General features: G+C 40.6%; 1 protein-coding gene across 14 annotated transcripts in view; it reads left to right on the top strand.

The window, feature by feature from the left end:
• The first annotated feature begins 6,749 nt into the window (after positions 1 to 6,749).
• The window catches only part of mef2cb (myocyte enhancer factor 2cb), a 71,159-nt gene continuing 57,575 nt past the window's right edge, over positions 6,750 to 20,333 (top strand). For 4 of the 14 annotated variants that reach the window (XM_061277931.1, XM_061277932.1, XM_061277921.1 and 1 more), the window contains exon 1: positions 18,927 to 19,180. The gene's annotated coding sequence lies outside the window, so the exon portion shown is untranslated. Of the gene's footprint in view, positions 6,769 to 18,925; positions 19,181 to 20,333 lie in introns of those variants that run through there. The other 10 variants (XM_061277925.1, XM_061277924.1, XM_061277930.1 and 7 more) reach the window with 4 other exon arrangements.

Below are 20,333 nucleotides of genomic sequence, written 5' to 3'. Positions count from 1 at the left end.
TGCATGGCACAACAGAAAGTTAATGTTCCATGGTTTTTTTTCTATGAAGAACCCAGAGAGAGTTATTTAGTTATTATTTATTTCCTGTTTTTTCTGTGAAGAACTCAGAGAGGGTTTAGTTATTATTTATTTCATTAATAGTGTTATTATTTGTTTCCTGACTTTTTTTTCTGTAAAGAACCTGGAAAGGGTTATTAAATAACCGTTATTTGGTTATGTGTGGCTTTCTGGAAAATAAAAAATAAAAAAAATTTTTTAAGCTCCCCTACGATCGTCACACTTTTTCTGTTACAAACTGCCACCGGCCCGCCATCAGAGAAGGGAAAGGTTATGTGGCCCTCACAGGAAAAAGTTTGGGGACCCCTGGTGTAAGGTGTTCTTGATACTGCTGGTGTCAACTTTTCAAAATGGCGGATGTGTCTATTAACAATGAGTCACAATTTGATTGGTAAAACCAATCGATCGGGTTCTTTAAAATTAGTGTCATTGCTAATTATTTGAGTATGAGAGCACTCATTTGGGAATATTAGTTTTGCATACAATGCTGTTTCATGTCAATCGGAATATTGACAACTAAAATAATTATAACTTCAAAATTCTGCTGTCTTGCCAGGCTATTTTCCTTTTCTTTTCTTTCTTTTTTTTTCCTCCCCCTATTTTTTTCTTTATCTCTCCCGAAAAGAGTAATGCACATGCTGTTTAACAGACCTCACAGTACACATCCGAGCCACGAAAGCAGCGGGTCAGTAATAAACATGCTGTGTTTGCACTCGTTCATGTGAAAGGTTGCTACCAATCGGCTTGTATACAAACATTAAACCAACTCTCATCACATTGACTAAAATAAGCAAAAGTAATTTTCTCATCTTTGATTGCGAAAGCGTGTAATTAATTTTCAACGTGGACCGTCCCACCTGAGCGGATGTGAAATCTGCCTGCAAGTGGCAAGTCAATTTGGCAGGAACAAAAGACAAACATGGCTCGACAGAGAGATGATTTCAAATCATAACCAGCCTTAGGAAACTAAACGGCCCAGCTCTGCTCACCTGGGCTCACATTTCTTTTTACTTGTTTTCTTTTGTCTTTGACTGATTGCAGTCTTCATCTGAAACTAAATATTCCCTCTCTCCAATAATTCTCGATCTTTAAACGTTATTTCTAGTGCTGCTCTGGGTTTTCTATCTTCACGTTGGAGGTCCTTTGACAGTTATAACTGCAATCCCAGCAAGATATTGTTACCTTAAAAGATAAATGAAGAGCAATTTCCCTTTTGTTGTGCCCCGCTCAATCTATTGGTATTGGCCAACTCAATCAATCAGATGAATATTTTGGGAGCCATGCAGGCAGCACATTTTTTAGTGCTTTAAGTTCGACGAATGGTTCTCCGAGAACTTTTAGTAGTCTTCTTGTTGGCGAAATGTTGTTCTCAGTCATAAAAATCATCTAAAGTGAATCCATAGCAAATCCATTGACACGCTTCAACTGAGTACTTGAGCACCTCCAATTGGATGACCAGTAATTGCGGAGTACATTTAGCTAACGAGCTAGCTAGCTACTCCTACATCCTGAAAATGCGTCTTCCCAGGTAGTTCGCTGGCAAGGCCGCTTTAGAGCGCCTCGTCGTTGCCATCGCGGTGATTACGTGGAAATTTGGAGGATGTTTGAGATTTAGCATTTTAGCTCCTCCCATGTGGCACGCCTCAGCCAATCAAATTGTTTGTGGCAGGCTTAAAAGTAACGCCCACCCGAATGACGAGCCTGAACTTGGGCCAAGGGCAGATCTTCAGTAGCTTCTGGCAAAGCCAACCTGATGCAAAAGGAAATATTTCTCATCCGGCATTCTACCTGGTTTATTGGCTATGACATAAGCAGTGATTAGCGTATTTGTTGAGGAACCCCACCATCATCTGGCTCCAGCAGCAAGCACTGGTCTGCAGGCTTTCTACATTTACGGAGCATAATTGCTGCTTAAAGTCTTAAATTATTTATTATTGTAAGATCTGACAGCGGTGCTTAGAAGCAAATTGGGATCATCTTCCATGACCACCAAGGATTTACAGATTGGAGGCAGAACTAAGTTTATTTCCTCTGCTCTGCTTTTATCCCTGCAAAGGAAGCGTTTAAAAGGATCACCCGCGACAGATAACCACGTTACTGTACTGACGAATAACGCCGCCGCCGCCGCCGCCGCTGCTCTTAAGATCCTGATTTTGTCTGTGGATTTTTTTCCCCTCTCTCGCTCTCCCTTCCCTTCGCTCCAGTCTAATTGTGCTGATGCTCTCCCCGTGGGTTTTAATGTTTGACACGGCAAAACGCTCTTAAATCCTCCACACTGCTCCCTCCCTCATGAGGCCGAGTATCTTAAAAGGAAAAAGGATGTATGTCTAATTCATAAATTTATCACGTCGCAAAATGATGCATTAAATGAGAGGGGACACGCTCCAATTTGAAATGCTGACTTTAGAAAAGAAGTTTTTTTTTTTTTAAATGAGTTCAGATGGGCTCTCCTTCACCCCTGCGCCCCCGCTCGCCTCCCACGGCCTCTTGCTTTCTCACTTCTTGAGATAGGAGACCACATGTCTGCGTCTTTGTCTGCCTCACAAACCCCAAAACTCTGGCTTCATTCTCGAGGTTAATTTTACCTCCACCTCTGTTGCTTATTTAGGTTGTATGCTTGTGGGTGTGAGATAAATACACACGCAGGACTGTGCAGGAAATTAGGACCGGGGGAAAAAAAAAAAGATAGACAAACGAGGTGCGTCAGAAAAAATCCAAGAATGATTCCACCAATAAAAATTCAAATGACAAACTTCTAATTTTTTCTCGTCAGAGTGTAAAGCAGTTTTGTAAAACTAAAGCTCAACCAACAAAACTGAATTAAAAAAAAAAGTCAGACTTAATAGAGATTTTTTAAATCAGTTTTCAATAGCCAAGTATGATTAAAGCAATTTCAAAGTCACTATATGTAAATGATCCATTATATCATATACATGTATTATTAAAATGTCAATTCTCATCTTTTCTATCAATGGAAGATCATTTCTCTGGAGCATGATGTGCTCCTCAGAGGCTGAAAGCAGAGGAGATGGTTTGAACCCAGTTCCAAGAGCAATTCTGAAAATCACTCCTGGGCTCCCTCTCGACAGGTCAACCTGCCAAGAAGCAAGTTTAAACGGGGGGGAAAAAAACTGTTAAAGAGTAAATGTAAATTCCCGCTCAAGTAGAAGCTTTCCCTGGAGATGCGTTAAAACAAGAGTGACGACGAGACTGATGACAACTCCATCCATGGGGAAAAAAAGGTGTAAGAGACGCTTTCTTGCCAGGGTTACACAAATTATAGCTTTCTGGTGAAAGTGTGAGGGACATTTACGGGTTTCATGTTTAGTGACGCGGAAGTTGGGAAATATTTATATTCAGGCACTAGGCCCCTAGATTGAGCACAATCCCAAATTGCAGCAGATTTACATGGTATTTATATTAATGGAGTCCAATAACCGATTAAATGAACAAATTGTATAAATATATAATGTACTGGCGAGCTTTTCCTTGTTGCATTATCTTGTAGCGCTAACTCTTTGGACTTGTATTAGCATTTGTAGCGAGCACTTTTAGCTAGTATTCGTATTAATGTAGTCCAATAACTGATTAAATAAACAAATTATAAGTATTTTTGTTCCATATTACCGTATTTTCCGGATTATAAGGCGCACCTTCAATGAATGGCCTATTTTAAAACTTTGTCCTTATATAAGGCGCACCGGACTATAAGGCGCACCATTAATGCATCATGTCAGATTTTTTATCCAAATCATGTCATTCTCCATTTTATCTTTTTTATTTCAACTTGAGACGCAACAAATTACTTTATAATCACAAAATAATGATCCATAGTATTTTTGCTTCATGATTCATAGTCTTCAGCGGGCCACTTATGATTGATTTCATGACACAATGTTTCGGGCCAGTTTAACTTTACGAATTTGGTCCATATATAAGGCGCACCGGACTATAAGGCGCACTGTCGGCTTTTGAGAAAATGTTAGGTTTTTAGGTGCGCCTTATAGTCCGGAAACAACGGTACTATAGAGAAACGATGTTTGTAGAACGCTTGCATAGTGTCTACCACGGATTCACTGCCATGAAGATATATAGTATATATATTAGCATATCACTCTGTGGACTGTGATATTGCTTAATGCACTCTGACTGGAACATCAGCCAGGAAACATTCAGCTTGTTTTGTTTTTTTAGACACAAACACGGGTACATGTGTAGGTTTTGCGAATGTGTCTGGTAAGAGGCTCTAAAAGCCGTTAATCATAGTGCTGTTAGCAGGCGTCCTTGTCCTCATGTAAAAAGCTGTGAATCACAGCAGATTGCTTTGGCATAGCGTGCGCTCCGTTATGGCAGGTGTGTGTTCCCCAACAGAAATGAGAGCAAACGCAGAGCAGAACTGAGAATGCTACTGTTCTTTGGTATAGTCTGTCACTTCCCACACTTCTCCAGGTGCAGCAACTTGTTTGTTCTTTTTATCCGTTTGGCAATTTCGAGTTCTCATTTTCAGAACTTTGCCATTCTTAACATTTTTTTATTTTTCAAAAAAAAAGAAAACAATCATTTTGGCCAATGAAGTGGCTTGTGTCAATTGTGAATATTAGCATATCCCACTCTTAGGTAAGCCTCTAGGGCGAAGCCTTTGGCTAACGACTTCTTCACTAGCTAAGGTTCTTGCACAGTGTAAACATTTAACAAATGATCACATATTGCAAATGTGACGTGCAAAATGCGGGTATGAGTTGTTTTTTTTCTCCATAATTATTATTGTGATTATTATTATTCTAATGACAGCATACTGTATATATTTTTATTTATGTGTGTGTTTATGTTTCTGTCCCCAAAGTATAGCTCTCTCATCTTTTATACTATGTGACTCAACTCCCTCCCTTTTTCTGTGCTTCACCCTTTGGCACATACACACACACACAAACCTGATTATTTCTTTAGACATTAGATTGAGTGACGTTCATTTCCTGGATCCTTTACCATGAGTCTGACCACTACTTGTGTAACGTCTGCCCTGCAAAAAGTCGATAAATTATGTCATGGCCACATGCTTTCCGTCACATTTGTCGGAAGACAGTTGTCACAATGTGATTTTGAGATTGACGTCCATACGGGTGGACCAAATGGCATCGTTCTCTGGTTTCACAAGACGTACATTCCCGAACTTTACCGAGCATTTAAGGGCATATCGCATTATTGAATAGCTGGTGCATAAACAGTGGATCGTACAATGGAGGATATCGGTGGCTCTCCTTTATTCTATTTCCCTTTAATATTTCTAGATTTCGAATTTATTAAAATTCTTTCTTTGACTTTCAACCAATCCCCTCGCCATCACATCTCCTGTCGTCACAGTGTGCAAAATAAATGTCCACTCAGGTGTATCTGAGCATCTTGTAGTAGCTTATGGATTTACAAGTCACGCAGTTTTTTTCTCAACCTTATCGAAAATGAAAACGGTAACAAAAAAAAAAAAACGACTACACTTCCAAAGCACCAGTCCGTGTGCACCCACTGGGTATTTGAAATGGGCGTAGGAGACTTTGAAAAGGTGATCAGGTGGAAGAAAACCGCGTCTGCAATTGTAGCTTTTGCCTGCCACCTTTCCGCCCTGCGTTGCATCCCTGCATCACCTCGCCTTGGGGGGGGTTGAACAACTGTTCTTGATGGGGGGGCAAGTGTTCCCTCTGTTCTTTCTCATTGCCTCTAGGTGTACTACCGACGTTCACTACCCTGGCGATCTCCTGCCGCCTCGCACTCTCGCAAGGCTTTCACACAAACACGCACACGCACACACACGCTCGCAAGCTGTGCAGCATGTGAACCCACTTCACTCTGTGCTCAGTCTCTCTCTCATCTTCCTATATGGGGCTCTTTGTAGCCGCCGTGCCTGAGCTTGCTGAGGAGAAGAGCGAGAACAAAGCCAAGGAAAAAGAAGGGTGGAGAAAATAAGGCAGGGTGGGCGAGGGCTGGGGAGGGGATGAATGAGAGAGGAAGATGGAGAGGGAAGCAAGCTTCTGTTCGCGTCGCAGCGAGAGCGTCGCCTGTTGTTGCTCTCTGTACGCCGCTTGACGAGCGTCTGCGCCACAGCTTGATGTGGAGGTTGTCCCCAGCTGCGGAGACAGCAGATCGGAAACGTGGCGCGTACTCTAATTAGACGGGCCTAAGTGTGTTGAACTGAGAGAGAACCCTAGAGCGCCAACAAATGCTGCTTGGCCCCCTGCAAACGGAGCAGGAGGAGACCCCCAGCGGTAATTACAACGTTTCACAAACCAAGCAAGACAGCTCCAGGAAGTTTTCAATCAGAAAAGATTCCTTTTCCACTCGCCCGGAAGCAGGGGAATGGTTGCATTTCGTTAGCCTGGGGTCTATTAGCGTAGGGTCCGTTTATAAGGGGAGGGCGGGGCATCAGCTTTATTGATGACAATGCATTTGGTGATTCATTAAAAAAAAAATGGACATCCAGGTGATCCACATGATTTTTTTAGGGTCAGTGGATCTTTGTTTGTTAGCGTACAGAACTATGACAAAGGATAAGAAGCATAAGCAAGTTCAACTCAAATGTCAGATTAAAACTGTTGTGATCAAACGGAATGCTAATCCATTTGTGTTTTGTTTTCTGTTCGTAGGACACATTCGTGCCCGAGAATGACATTGCAGCTTTTATCATCATCATCCAGAGACGGCGGACGCCATTTTGCGAAGGTACTGTAATTTAAAGTACCGTATTTTCCGCACTATAAGGCGCACCTTCAATGAATGGCCCATTTTAAAACTTTGTTCATATATAAGGCGCACCGGATTATAAGGTGCATAGAATAAATAACTGCAATCACACTATAGTAACACTCGAAATTGGGAAAACAATAACAATTTATGTTGCTCAAACGTTAACACACCAAATAAACACGTAAAGCTTACTTTTATAAATTAGTCCTCATCCACGAATCCATATTGGTCCATATATATGGCGCACCGGATTATAAGGCGCACTGTCGGTTTTTGAGGAATTTGGGGGTTTTTAGGTGCGCCTTATAGTGCGGAAAATATGGTACATCGTATATCGTTTTATGTCACCGGGTAGACGTTTTGGTTTTCTGTAAAAGAGTTGTCGACTGCAAAAGTTGGGTCATAAGTAAACATGGTGCTGAGATAAACAGGGAACATCAAAAAAGTATGCAACTGTGATCTGCAAATGAAATTAGATTGTCAGCGTACTAATTAATCAGACACAGAAACCGTAACTGGATGTTATGGAAAGGTAAGCACGACTTGTTTAATTGGAGTGTAGCCAGGCGGTTGAATTGTGATTCAAAGTCTATAGTTCAATAAAAGTGGTGTAAAACATCAGTAGATTTAATTGGAAATTCAACTTCGAGAATAACCCGTACGAGACGAGGTGGAGGAAAGGTGACAGGAGCCGTACATGCATTATGCTGCAATTACTGTGTACTTTTTAAATTATGCACGGTGACAATAAAAATAAAGTATGAACTTCACAAAAGCACTTTTGAACATATTTATCTAGGAAATAAATGTTGAATGCAGGCAGTAGATTGCAATGTTTTTCTTTGATTCTTAAGTGGATGTGAAATGTGGTGCCTGTAGGGGTTTGGACAGTAGCTTGTTCCAACCGAGAAAGTGTTTGATGTTTGTTGACAAGACAATGTGAAATTCTGCACTTGAGATTTTGCATGTGTACAAAATATAAGACGGGATAATGTCACGACTTCATTCCGCTAATTTTGCTGCGCCTTTATCTCTCCGATTGCGGACTACCGTGACGACAGTGTGCTGCTGGGACGGCAGAATAAAGCACAGAATTTTGTTTTTTGAAGGGTGAGATAAAATTAGATTATAAACACCGGTTAAAGTGTGTATGTAGTATAGATATTTTTTTTTCAGCAAAAATGCACATTAGATTCTAAAACATTGAAATGCACAAGACACACCAGGGGGTGAGATGATGTTTTTCCCCTTGATAGCAAGTTAATTGATGTGTGTGTGTGTGTGTGTGTTGAGGCTCTTTCCCCTGTCTCAAGTTGTCTCTTGCTGTCACTCACAAACACACACACTGTACACACATGCAAAAAAATATATAGTGCAGTACTTTACAGTAATGATTCCCGATTGGTGGGTCGGGATCATATTTTCCCTTTGATGGCTTTACGTTTTTGGCCTGGAAATTTTTTTGCAAACTAGTTATGACTTTAGCTAGCATTGGTTAGCATAGGAGGCACATTCAAATTTGAGTTATGTCACAGGAGCTGTGAAATGCTTAGCATGCATCCCAAACTTTAACTTTTACTTAAAATAAAATAAAATAAATATATATATATATATATATATATATATATATATATATATATATATATATATATATATATAAAACCAGAGAATGATGCCATTTGTCAGATCATGTAATCCACCAATTTGACTTCACTCTTTAAATGACGAGGAATAATTCCGTCGTCCTTATTTTTCCAGCACGTCTATCCCTTTACGCTTTCTTGTTTTTGGCGTGCAGAGTGGCAGTTGTTGTGGAGCGCATGTCAAATCATCTGTGCAGTTACAAAGTGAATCATCTAAACTTGAACTCTTTGGATTAGCCAAGGATGCTGTGGCACGGGTGTCATCCTTGATTAGACTTTTACGAGGAAGGTGAGCAATATGGGACACCTATGACTTCACTGCCAGACTTGTAAAGATTAAACACAATTTTCAGTCTTCAAGTTGGATTTGTTTGTGAGGGATTTTGCTTCTTCCTGAACTTTGTTTGTTATTAGTGTCTTGGATATTGGTAGGGAATATTTTTTTTTTTTCCAATTTACAACACTTGTTTACTTGAACGCTATTTATAGCTCGAGTCAATCCCACCAAGATATATTACCGATACAATGTGAAGCATAAGCATAGTTTTATAATCATCTTTAGCAGCATAATTTCCTCTAAAAGAATTGTAAGGTGAAAAAAGGCTATGTGGGATCAATTTTATAATTTATACAATGTGTTTTCAGGGATCGCAGCAATTTACTCACTCTTGTTTTTCCATACAATGTTAGTTGCCAATATGTTAATTTCTATAATCGTTTGCATCTTTATCTGCTGTTCCTTGTAAAAGCCACTTAAACTTCACGCTATACAAGGTAATTACAAGCACACTAAAGAGCTTTTAACCGTATCAAAAATTAATGAATGTCACATTTATTTGGGTTATCCAATGCTAAAACATGTTTTTCATGCAAACGCCACATTCCCTTCTCCTTCAATTCAATTAAATGGGAATATCATTAAAGGCAGCAAATTTACAGTTTAATTTGTGTTTACTATTTAAGCCGCTCCAGAGCTACAGAAACCCCTTCCTCTCTAAGTGGATTAATTAATTTGAATCAATAAAGTCCAGTTGCAGCCCCCCCTACCCCCCCCCCCCCCCCCCCTGCAAATAAATAACACCACACAAAGCACTATCAGCTACAGTGAAGGCCCAGGCTTTTGCTTTTCTGGCTATAAAGCAATGTTTTGCTGAGGCAGTTACTAGTCGTCAGTGATTCGGCGCGGCCTTCTGCTCTTTCAGCGTTTGTGTTGGTTTGCTCCGTTGCGGAATTTAAGTTTCGCTTCTATATTCCCGTAGAGGTGAAATGTTTGGGAAATGTCGTTGTGTTATTAGTGTGATTAAAATGTTTGTGGTTAAACTCACTGGACTGGAGTATCTACGTGGAAACAAGAAGAGACCGTGTTGTTGGTAAATAAAATGGTGGACGTTAACTTTATGTTTACAGACATGACACCTACTATTGTCAGAGATGCTACATATTAACCACTGTTTATCGGGAAATGACTCGTCCTACTTATTCCGACTTTATTTTAAGTGCTTACATTGTACTCAAGAGTGTCGATGTTTTCAAAGGAAAATAAAATGTGCGTTTTGCACTGGCAAAACTAGAGGGTGGGCCATTGGGGGCATTGGCCTCCTCAGACAAATGCCTTGCTGCTGACATTGCTATGCTAGCAATCCTATCGCAAAAATGCTTATACCGTAATTTTCGGACTATAAGTCGCGTTTTTTTCATAGTTTGGGTGGGGGGGGCGACTTATACTCAGGAGCGACATATACATATATATGTTTTTTTTCTTCACTTTTTGGGGCATTTTATGGCTGGTGCAACTTATACTCCAGTGCGACTTATAGTCCGAAAATTACGGTAGCTAACTGTGATCATCGCACAACAAGCACAAGAAAAACGTACAAAATGTACAACTGGAGTGTTTGTTTCCCGTAGGTGGATAACATCCAACTGCCGCAAGCTGACAGCTTTGTATGCTTGCAAAATTCGGCCAGCCTGAAAAATTCTGATGTCTTTTTCTTGAACCTGGAAAACATGAGCTGAATTTCAAGTTCATCTTCAGAAAATATGGATTAAAGACACAGTCAGTGCTTGACAGGCTTTGTGTCGAACAGCATGCAAGCGAGTTGCCGTGTGAGTCACTAAGACTGCGTTGGAATGCAAAATTCATGTTCAGAACAATGCTCAGCCTCCACACGTCAATGCTAAACATTGCTTTTGCTGTTTTACTGTCATTTTACATTATTGGAAAAGCATAAAAGTGTCTCGCGCCGTCTTAACACATGGAACAGCTCCGGTGGATTACGTCCCGTTTCTGTTTGCACCCTTAAACTTGTAAAGCAGATCAGTCATGGTTCGTTTCATTCCAACTTTCAATTAAGGATTTACTACAGCTGTCTTTAAGCATAAAGATTATTTGAGGTGATTTGTGTCGACTTTCCCGCGTGTTTCTTTTTGAAGAGGAAAACCTAGTTTAGTTTCGATTCCCTTCAGAAAGTGATTCTAAAAATGGCATTGACAGATGACTTCATTCACAGGCAGCAATTTGAACAAATCATTCAGCGGCGACTCTGTTGTGTGGGAAACGTGATCTTCCATCAATCTTGACATATACAGTATGTAGAACACGTTGCTTTACACCACTGCTGTCAGACTTCTGACAACAAGTCCACGACTCTTTCTTTCCTTCTCACTTCTTTCTGCAGCCATGGTGAGGAATCTAATGCTGAGGTGTTGCATTTCTGTTTGTTTAAGCATCTGTTAAAAGTCCACTTGGGAAAATCGTTGAACGCGGCAAGCTTTTAGCAACGTTGTAACACGGTAACTTTAGCACGGCGAGCGACGCGGCCGAACCCGAATAACCTGTCATGCAGGGGGCGGGGCTCTGGGACTGCTCTGTGGATTGGTGGCAAACCATAAAAATTTGAAGATACGGATGGAACAGCCAATGAACAGTCATTTAAATTACAGATTATATTTTACTACCGTAATTTTCGGACTATAAATCGCACCGGAGTATAAATCGCACCAGCCATAAAATGCCCAAAAAAGTGAAAAAAAACATATATATGTATATAAATCGCTCCTGAGTATAAGTCGCCCCCCACCCAAACTATGAAAAAAAAACGCGACTTATAGTCCGAAAATTACGGTATTCCAAAATCACACCTGTCACACTGCAATGAGAAAAAATACAGCGCGGAGACTCGGTTAAGACTTCCACGTGCAGATGGTTGTCAAAGAGTTGCTGTTTGTTTTTTGATGCGTGGAACAGACATTTACATTATTAAATTGTCACATCTGTGTTGTAAAGCTGCAGCCAAACATGTTCCATGCGCTTTGATCAAAGTTGCAAGAAAATGGAGAAAAAATATGAGTGGGTGCCCTTTATGCTTACAAGGATATTCTCAAAGAGTAAAAGGAAAACAAATGATTAGAGGCCTCCCTTCCTTTATGTAAAAGCTAAAGAAAATTATTTTTGGGCTGCCAAAATGAAGATATTTCTATTATGTGACCCAAAACAGGATCGTATTAATATGAATATTATTATTAATATATATTGTAATAAAAAAAAAGAGTTGGCAAAAAATATAGGATTTATTTTAAACTTGTTCATTTATTTTAAATGTTACTAATTTATTTGAGAAGTGTTTACTATTGATCGACCTCACAGTTACGTGTTGTAAAGTTTTTCGGGCTTGCTCTCATCTCATTACTTCTCCTGCTTAGTAAAGTTCGGACTTATGTATTTCTTTAAATCAGGGTATGGCATAATTAATACAATATACAGAAGATGTATTTGGGACGTATCACAGCAAGAATGTTCCCCATTCATTGCAGTTCCGAAAATAAAGTGAAAAAGTGAAAGAGCTGAAGAACCCAATTATAGCTTTTTTTGTGCTTTTTAGTGCGACGAGAGTGTCGGTCAGTGGGACACTTCAAGCTAAAACGATGTAATGGGTGACGACTCTTCACATCCATCTCCCCAGAACAGCGCCAAAAAAAAAAAAAAACCTTAAATGTAATTTTGTTCTGTTCCAACTTTTTCAGAATGTTGACATAATCATTGACTACACAATGATTCCTTCAAACAATTCAAAGCTAATCCTCGAGCAGCGCCAAGACGCACGGATGGTCCGGGGACATGCATCCATCTGTCAGTCTTTGCTCACGCTTTGCTGCTTCCTTCCTCCGACAAATTTGACAGCTCCACGCCTCGGCTAGATTAGAAAATTATACAAACGTTAGGGTGGAAAGGTGTAATTGAAGATGGCAAAAGGGCTGATTGGGAGACATTTAAATGATTATTCTTATGCGTTCAACACGGAGGGCGTGTGGCAGAGGCCGCACAGAGACTCACTTTGAAATGATTATAGCAGCTGACAGGTGGTTGACAAGTCCCACTTTCCTAACTCAATTTTTTTTTTCCTCGTGATGCATCATAGTTTTGTGTACGTTATCTTCGAGTGCGCTTGTTGTACAACAATAAGGTTTTGTCAAGATTTAGCTGGAAAAAAAAGATTTTCAGCTTACAAGATTCAAGCCAGTTCAATTTAATATAAATCAGGGAAATACAAAAGTTGATGTTATTTATTCTCATTTTAAAACAATTCTACTCATTGAAAGTAAGCTTAGGCTTCCTTCTACTCCCTTTTGAACAAATATGAATTTACTATAAAGGGGAAATTATAATGCAATATATTTTTTTCTTTTTTTAATCTTCCATTGTACTATGGAGTTATCATTTTTTTACTTTTTTCTTGTATTTCTTTTAATGTTCGAAATAAACAAACAAACAAGTTGAATTAATCTCTTGTGGGACTAAATAAAATAATAAAAGCTTTATAGAGTGTAGAGTCACGACATACTGAGCTCTAAATGTGTATATGTACTATACATAACTCAATTCCTACCTTGTATCATGATCAACAATATTACCAAGTCTTTCTTGGCTCGTGTCTTGTGAAAATTCTGTAGTTATAATAATCTTATAGCTAAGAACAAGCCAAACAAATAGAAATCAAAACAAAACCTCTTACTTGGCACAATTTGCAAAAAGTGGAAAGGGAAAAAATAGCTGTGTGCCTTTGTCCACAGTCTGTGTGGCTAAGTGGTGGGCCAAGTAATATCCCAGCAGCCACATGAAGAGAAAGCACTGACATCACTTGCATTACAGCCCGCCTGCCATGACAGTATCTAATGGAAGAAACAAGACACCTTTAATGAGGACACTAATTTAAGCAATATCACACTGGGCGCTTAAATATGAATCAGATGAAGCTGTGACAGTACCGAGAAGGCATAACAAAGCACAGGCATGTCTCCTCTAATTGTATTAAATTTTTTTCCATCTTCACCCCCAAGCATCCAGAAAGCACCAAAAAATACATCAATGCCCTCAAAATATTACTACATATTACAATTTTTTTTTTCAGCGCGTGACTTTGGCAAGTGTACACGACGTACCCATATCACTTTTTCCCCTGACGTCGTCAAAAGTTTCTATCTATGTGGTCCAAGTCAGAGTTGTGTTCTGTCATGTTAAACACAGTTGACAGAGAAGCAAGGCAACACCCTAAACTTCTGGTCGGAGACTTTGTTTGCCCTCGGCACCGACGCGCTGTACGCCCTTCATTTTGGTCTCGAAAGTGCCGACGGTGACTGATTTGCTGTATGCCACTCCTATATGGTGCCAGTGTTCAAGTCATACTTAGTCGAAAAGTGCAACAAAACATGCTGAGGCACTGAGACCCATAAGCTGGAAAACAATTAAATGGCAACTTCAACTTTTAAGGGATGACAAATAAATCCATTTATCAATAATAATTGTACCGTCATTTTCGGACTATAAGTCGCACCGGAGTATAAGTCGCACCAGCCATAAAATGCCCAAAAAAGTGAAAAAAAAAACATATATATGTATATAAGTCGCTCCTGAGTATAAGTCGCCCCCCCACCCAAACTATGAAAAAAAAACGCGACTTATAGTCCGAAAATTACGGTACTGTTTATCTGTGCAGCAAATGACCATGTCTGATGAAAATGCTAGTTCGGCATTGCAAATAAGAACCTGGTTTTAAATGCCTTATAAAGAAAGCTTATGTAAATACAATCAATACATTTAGATTTTAGGTAGAAAGGTTGTCATCCCAGTGTAGGAAAAAGAAAGTGGTTTGGTGTCAAAGAGAACATGGACTGAGAGCATAGAGTGCAAAGAAAAGTGTTCTGGGTTACCAAGGCCACTGTAAATGTGTTTGTTTTTTTTGTACTTAAGCTACAGAAGATGAATGGACAGACATGGAATAATACAGGGACCCAAGCTCAAACTTGATTTTGGTTATTGAATGTACCGTAATTTTCGGACTATAAATCGCACCGGAGTATAAGTCGCACCAGCCATAAAATGCCAAAAAAAGTGAAAAAAAAACATATATATGTATATAAGTCGCTCCTGAGTATAAGTCGCCCTCCCACCCAAACTATGAAAAAAAACGCGATTTACAGTCCGAAAATTACGGTATAGACTTTGTTGTGTTAATCTCGTTTGTCTCTTGGATGAATTTTCACATTTCTTACTTGGCGTTATTAGAATTTTGACTTTTGAACTATCAAGCCAGTTCTCAGCCCATGTTAGTGCAATACATGGCTGTAACCAGCAGAGGCGCTGTTGACTAATTGTGTATTGTTAATCTGCTCAACATGACACCCGTAACGAAACAAAAGTTAAGGACTTTCAGAGAGAGTCTCTCATCCAGATAAAAAAATAAAAAATAACGCACTGATAGTTATTTGTACCAATTTTGTCAAATGACCTCAGTCCAGAGCAATACGCCAGAATCAATCATACGTTCCAATACACAATTATAGATTTACATCTCCGCAGCACTGCGCCATATAACACTCCGATTTAACAGTTATTGAATTAAAATCAAAGCACAGCAGGTTTTCCTCACACTCGCCAAACAGTAGTGTCCTTTGAGGAAAAAGAAATGTCAGAGTGCACTTAGAGAAGGAACAGTGTGGGATCAAGAGTTAGCCATGGCACCAGTCATAATCCACCCTTCAAAAGAGCCAGATGGAGAGGCTAAGGTTTCAGTCCAAATATTGTTTTTGGATTGAGGAGCACACTGGCTCTCGCGCTCTCTCCGTCCCGCGTATCGCTCTCACCCAAACTTACAGTATTCTTTAGTAGTCTCCTGTTCTGGCTAAGACTCTACCCGTTGTGGTTTATCAGGTCCTGCCTCCCAAAGCCCTCAAGGCTCATCAGGACCTTGTTGGGTCAGCCCTCGTTAATCTGCCCCCGGTTTGGGTCAGGTTAAGACCTGGCTCGGTGTTTATCAGCCATATCTGATCTGGAGCGTTGACTTAAGGTCAGCACTTGAGATCCATCATTTTCATCATGAATCACTCTCAATGTTTTCACGGAGTGTGATTCACCGTGAAAACGTCGCTTAGAGTTGCCTGAGCCAGGGGGTCCTAAATCAGCAGTCTAACCCTGAGACGCTCGATAAACATACAGTTCCAGAGTTTGTGTCTGGACTGGCGGGCCTGTGGGGCAGAAAGGTATGCGCTTCGCGGGATTGTGCCTCGCCTCATTCTCCAATTTTTGAACACACACAGAGCGACCTTGTGTGGAGCAGAGGGCTGAAGTCAGCGCGCCCTTTGGACTGCAATGCTGGCAAAAGAGGAAAGCACGCAAATTTGCACACAAATACCGTATTTTCCGCACTATAAGGCGCACCGGATTATAAGGCGCACCTTCATTGAATGGCCCATTTTAAAACTTTGTCCATATATAAGGCGCACCGGATTATAAGGCGCACCTTCAATGAATGGTCCATTTTAAAACTTTGTCCATATATAAGATAAATACATTTGGCCCGCGGGCCGGACTTTGGACACGCCTGCTGTAGTGGCTCAATATTGGTCCATATATAAGGCGCAGCTGATTATAAGGCGCACTGTCGGCTTTTGAGAAAATTGGAGGCTTTTAGGTGCACCTTATAGTGCGGAAAATACGGTATTCACTTGAAGGCCTCAATTTTCAATCTTTTTTTCTTGTCGGAGGCAAACGTACTGAAGGATTGCACGGATGATTGTTGTACTAAACAACAATTCCACTCTGATATTTAGTCCTTAAACATTTGAGTTGTGCATGTCATTATTTTAATGTTAGTCTAAATCAGTGCTTCTCAAATAGTGGGGCGCGCCCCCCTTGGGGGGCGCGGTGCTATTCCTGGGGGGGCGCGTGTGACCCTGGGGAACAGGCTTTTTTTTTGGCAGTACTAGAATAAAGTGTAATTGCGCGTTTACTACAGCAGGGGGCAGTGGCGCTCTCATTGTTACTTCTGTCACGTTTGCGACAGTGCAACATTTTACGATTTACAAGACAAGTTAGGATAGTCACGGTGGGGAGGGGGGGCGCGAATAGTTTTCTTCTTGCTAGGGGGGGCGTAACAGAAAATAATTGAGAAGCACTGGTCTAAATCAGGGGTGAAGACTACCTTCATTTTAAATGTCTCAAAAGTATTCCCGCAATGACATAATTACTTGCATTATACTAAAGTCCACCCTGTCCATTTCTTCACCTTAACTTCATGTGTTGCTTTTACCGCCTCCCGTTTGGAAAAATCATCCTCTTGTGTTACTAACAACTACCGTTTAAAAAAACAAACAAAAAAAATGTCTGTGTATGCCAAAGTTTGTGTGTATTAAAGCTAAAACAATGAAGGGGCTTTACTGGTAGCGGCGCCACGTAACGTTTACTTTGATCCTCACTCGCTGTTGTCTTCTGGGCCCGTGGTGATTCAATTAAGTCTCACCAGCGTGCATCGTCTTACCGCACGCCCCCCTTGCCCCACCCTCGCACATTACTGAATTCCTGTCCATGAGGTCAGCGCAAATATCGGAGCAGACTGACGCTGAATGTAAAGTAGCCTTAGTGTTGGAAATAACCAAAAACAAACGCATGACTTAATTACCCGTGCTCAGAAACGTGTAAACAATACAACCAGATCAATGCAAAATCAATTTTACAGTCGGGGAGCACGTAAACTTATCATCGAGGGACACCGCCATTTTTTTTTTTTTTACTTCTCTCAAAGCAGAATTTGTTTAATTTTCTGGGAAAAAAAAATCTATATTTTACTCCACCTTAAATGTTCACGATTTAAGAGCAGAATTGTCATTTGCATGAGAATTTGGCAGCAGCCCTCTTAAGTTTGATTGAAATAGAAAAGATCCGCTGACACCCGCTCTGAGCTGCTCTAAAACCAAAACAGTCATAGAGTAATATTGTGCTTGTTAAGCGTGTTGATAATTGCATTCAACTCAATGAATCATTTAGCAGGAGAAATGACTTGGAGTAGCAATGTCAGCAATTTTGGAAAACTCATAACTTTTCTCTTGGATGGAGGTGTATGATTTTTATCAATTCCTGAGTCCTGCTGTGGCGATTTGGGAGGGGGAAAAAAATGTCAGCAATACAAATGCGTAATTAAATGAGCTCATAGTTACTCAATTATAGGCGGGTACCACTTTGCATGTTATTTGGACTCCAGATAAGATGCTATCGATGTTAGCTAATCTGTTGCCTCGGATAATTTCTCATTGGCATATTTGGGTGATGCGGGTTCTGAAAGGAAAGCTTATTCGTTCATGATTTTGGCAGCGTCGATAACTTGGGTCATTAGCGTGGAAAAGTGGTTATGTTTAAACCTTGCGAGGCAGCTGGAAAAATATATGATCTTGCAAATCAATTTTGCTACTTTGCAAAATGATAGCAATTTTGATGACTGCGCCAATTAGCGTCTTACGTGCGTTCTAGTCATGGAAACTAAAAAAAATGGCGACAATGCCTTCAAGTGGGTGCCCAAAAAACTTCACGGTAACTTTTCAGGGTTTTTTTTTTTTTCACACAAAGTGAAATACTTCAAGCCCATATTTGTTTCAATTTTGACGATTACGGCAGAGAAACACATAAAGACAGAACCCCATAAATTTCCAATGGGGTTCGAGTCACTCTTCTTCCATGGCTATTAAAGCAGGTATTGGTAGTTTTGGCTTTGTGGGCAGATACTAAATCTTGCTGGAAAATAAAATCATTGTCTCCAAAAAGCTCGTCAGTAGCGGGAAGCATAAAGCGCTCGAAAATTTCCCGGTAGACATCAAATGACCTTGCTGTCTGTTGGCTTCTTCACTTTTCCTCCAGACCTTGAGTTCCAAATGAAGTACATATAGGACTTTCTTCCCAAAGTCACTTGACCAAATGCAAGGAATGACGTCTGATATAAGTTAGGCACATGTGAAGGTGAAAGGAGGGAGGGACATCTGTTTGTCACCCGGGCGACGCCCGCATTCCTCCGAGGTCAGAGATCCGGGCTACAGTATGCATGAGGTTTGTGCGTGGGGGTCAAGGCTGTCACTGATCCCCCCAAAGGCTAAATTTACCCAATGTGTGATTGACAGGAGCAGGTGGATGGAGTCGGGACAGTGCTTGGGTGTCTGGAAAGACATATACTTGATTTCAGTTCAGATGCGGAGAGACATCGGGGCAAACGCACAACCCAAATTCGGGGTTTCTATTCAAAGCCAGCTGGTCTGGCTTTATCACATGCTGGGCATTTATTTTGGGCACTTTGTGGGCATTTGTAGTTTTTCCATTTGTCCTCTTTTGCCCTGTTTTTTTTTTTTAGTTTTTTATTTCGAATTTGTTTGGGCCTCAGCTGGTGCTGTAGGGTATCACTTCCTGGTGAAGCAAAGAAACGGCACGGGTAAGTCGTCCGTTTTTCTCCCAAATCAAATTGAGACCTCACAGTGGGGCGAGGCTTCCCGAAACAGATTTTTTTGTGATTCCATCCATATTCGGAAATGTTTTGCTTCATTCGAATAGATGTCTTTGCTCGTTTTAGTAAATCGGGGCTTTGTCATCGACGAGACCATTATTGTTTATTCAGCCATTTTTTTCCCTGCATTGGCACAGCGCAATGACACCAGAGACGCTCGGGCGACAAAGGCGTGGTCGCGTCCCAGCTGTTGCCAATCGTCTCTGTTGAACCCTTTCGGAAAAGGTGACAAAAAGCACCTGGAAAAGTGTCTTAAACTTTTAACGTCTCTGGTTTTTATACCTCCGAAGCAAGACAAATGGTCGAAGGCGTGAAAGTGTAACTTAATATAGTGTTATTTCTCCCTTTCTAATTCTTCACAGTCAGTTTAGGTTAGTGCTACATTTAAGGGTAATTGCTTAGAACATCTCCGTACGCAGTCTGGTGAGAGAGAAACGGAGCTACGGCATGCTGCTAGCTTGAAAGATGGAGAAGATTCACGCTTCAATAAGAATACGCATCACGGGGTTTGGTGTGAGATGAAGTTTGCGGGCAAAGAAAATGATTTGAAGCAGCTTTTATTCTTGTTGAATTGTTTTGGGAGGCGAAAATGGAAACGTTCAGAATCACTCCGAATCAAACGGAAGGCTAAATACTTTGTTTAAAACGTTTTCAACTATTTTGGGGGAAACGATTCCATCATTTCAGTTGAATTCATAGCAACATTCTGAAAGTTTTGCCTCGGTCCTCGGTAATCGGGAAGAGTTAACGTCTTCTCACATAGAGCTCGGAAACTTGGAGCCAGTTTACAGTAACTGTTCAGTCTTCCCGTATTAGCTTTTCTACCCTCTGAATTCCGTCGCTTTGATGGGCAGCCGAGTTGAGGAAACTTCTTGTTTTCTCTCTCCGTCGGGAGGTTCGCGCGCTTAAGTATTTGCCGAAACTCACCTCACCTCCTCGTTTCCTCTTCATTTCTGCTTCGTCATGTGACTCGGAAAGCGATTGTCTTGAGCTACCGTCGCTGCTCACGTCCATGAATGCAACCATTTTTTTCAATTTCCTCAAAGACATCCCTGTGAGTCTTGTAGATGTCAAGTGGAAT

Source organism: Syngnathus typhle, linkage group LG5 (assembly GCF_033458585.1).
Source record: "Syngnathus typhle isolate RoL2023-S1 ecotype Sweden linkage group LG5, RoL_Styp_1.0, whole genome shotgun sequence".
NCBI lineage: Eukaryota > Metazoa > Chordata > Actinopteri > Syngnathiformes > Syngnathidae > Syngnathus > Syngnathus typhle.
This window is presented reverse-complemented; position numbering and strand designations above follow the sequence as displayed.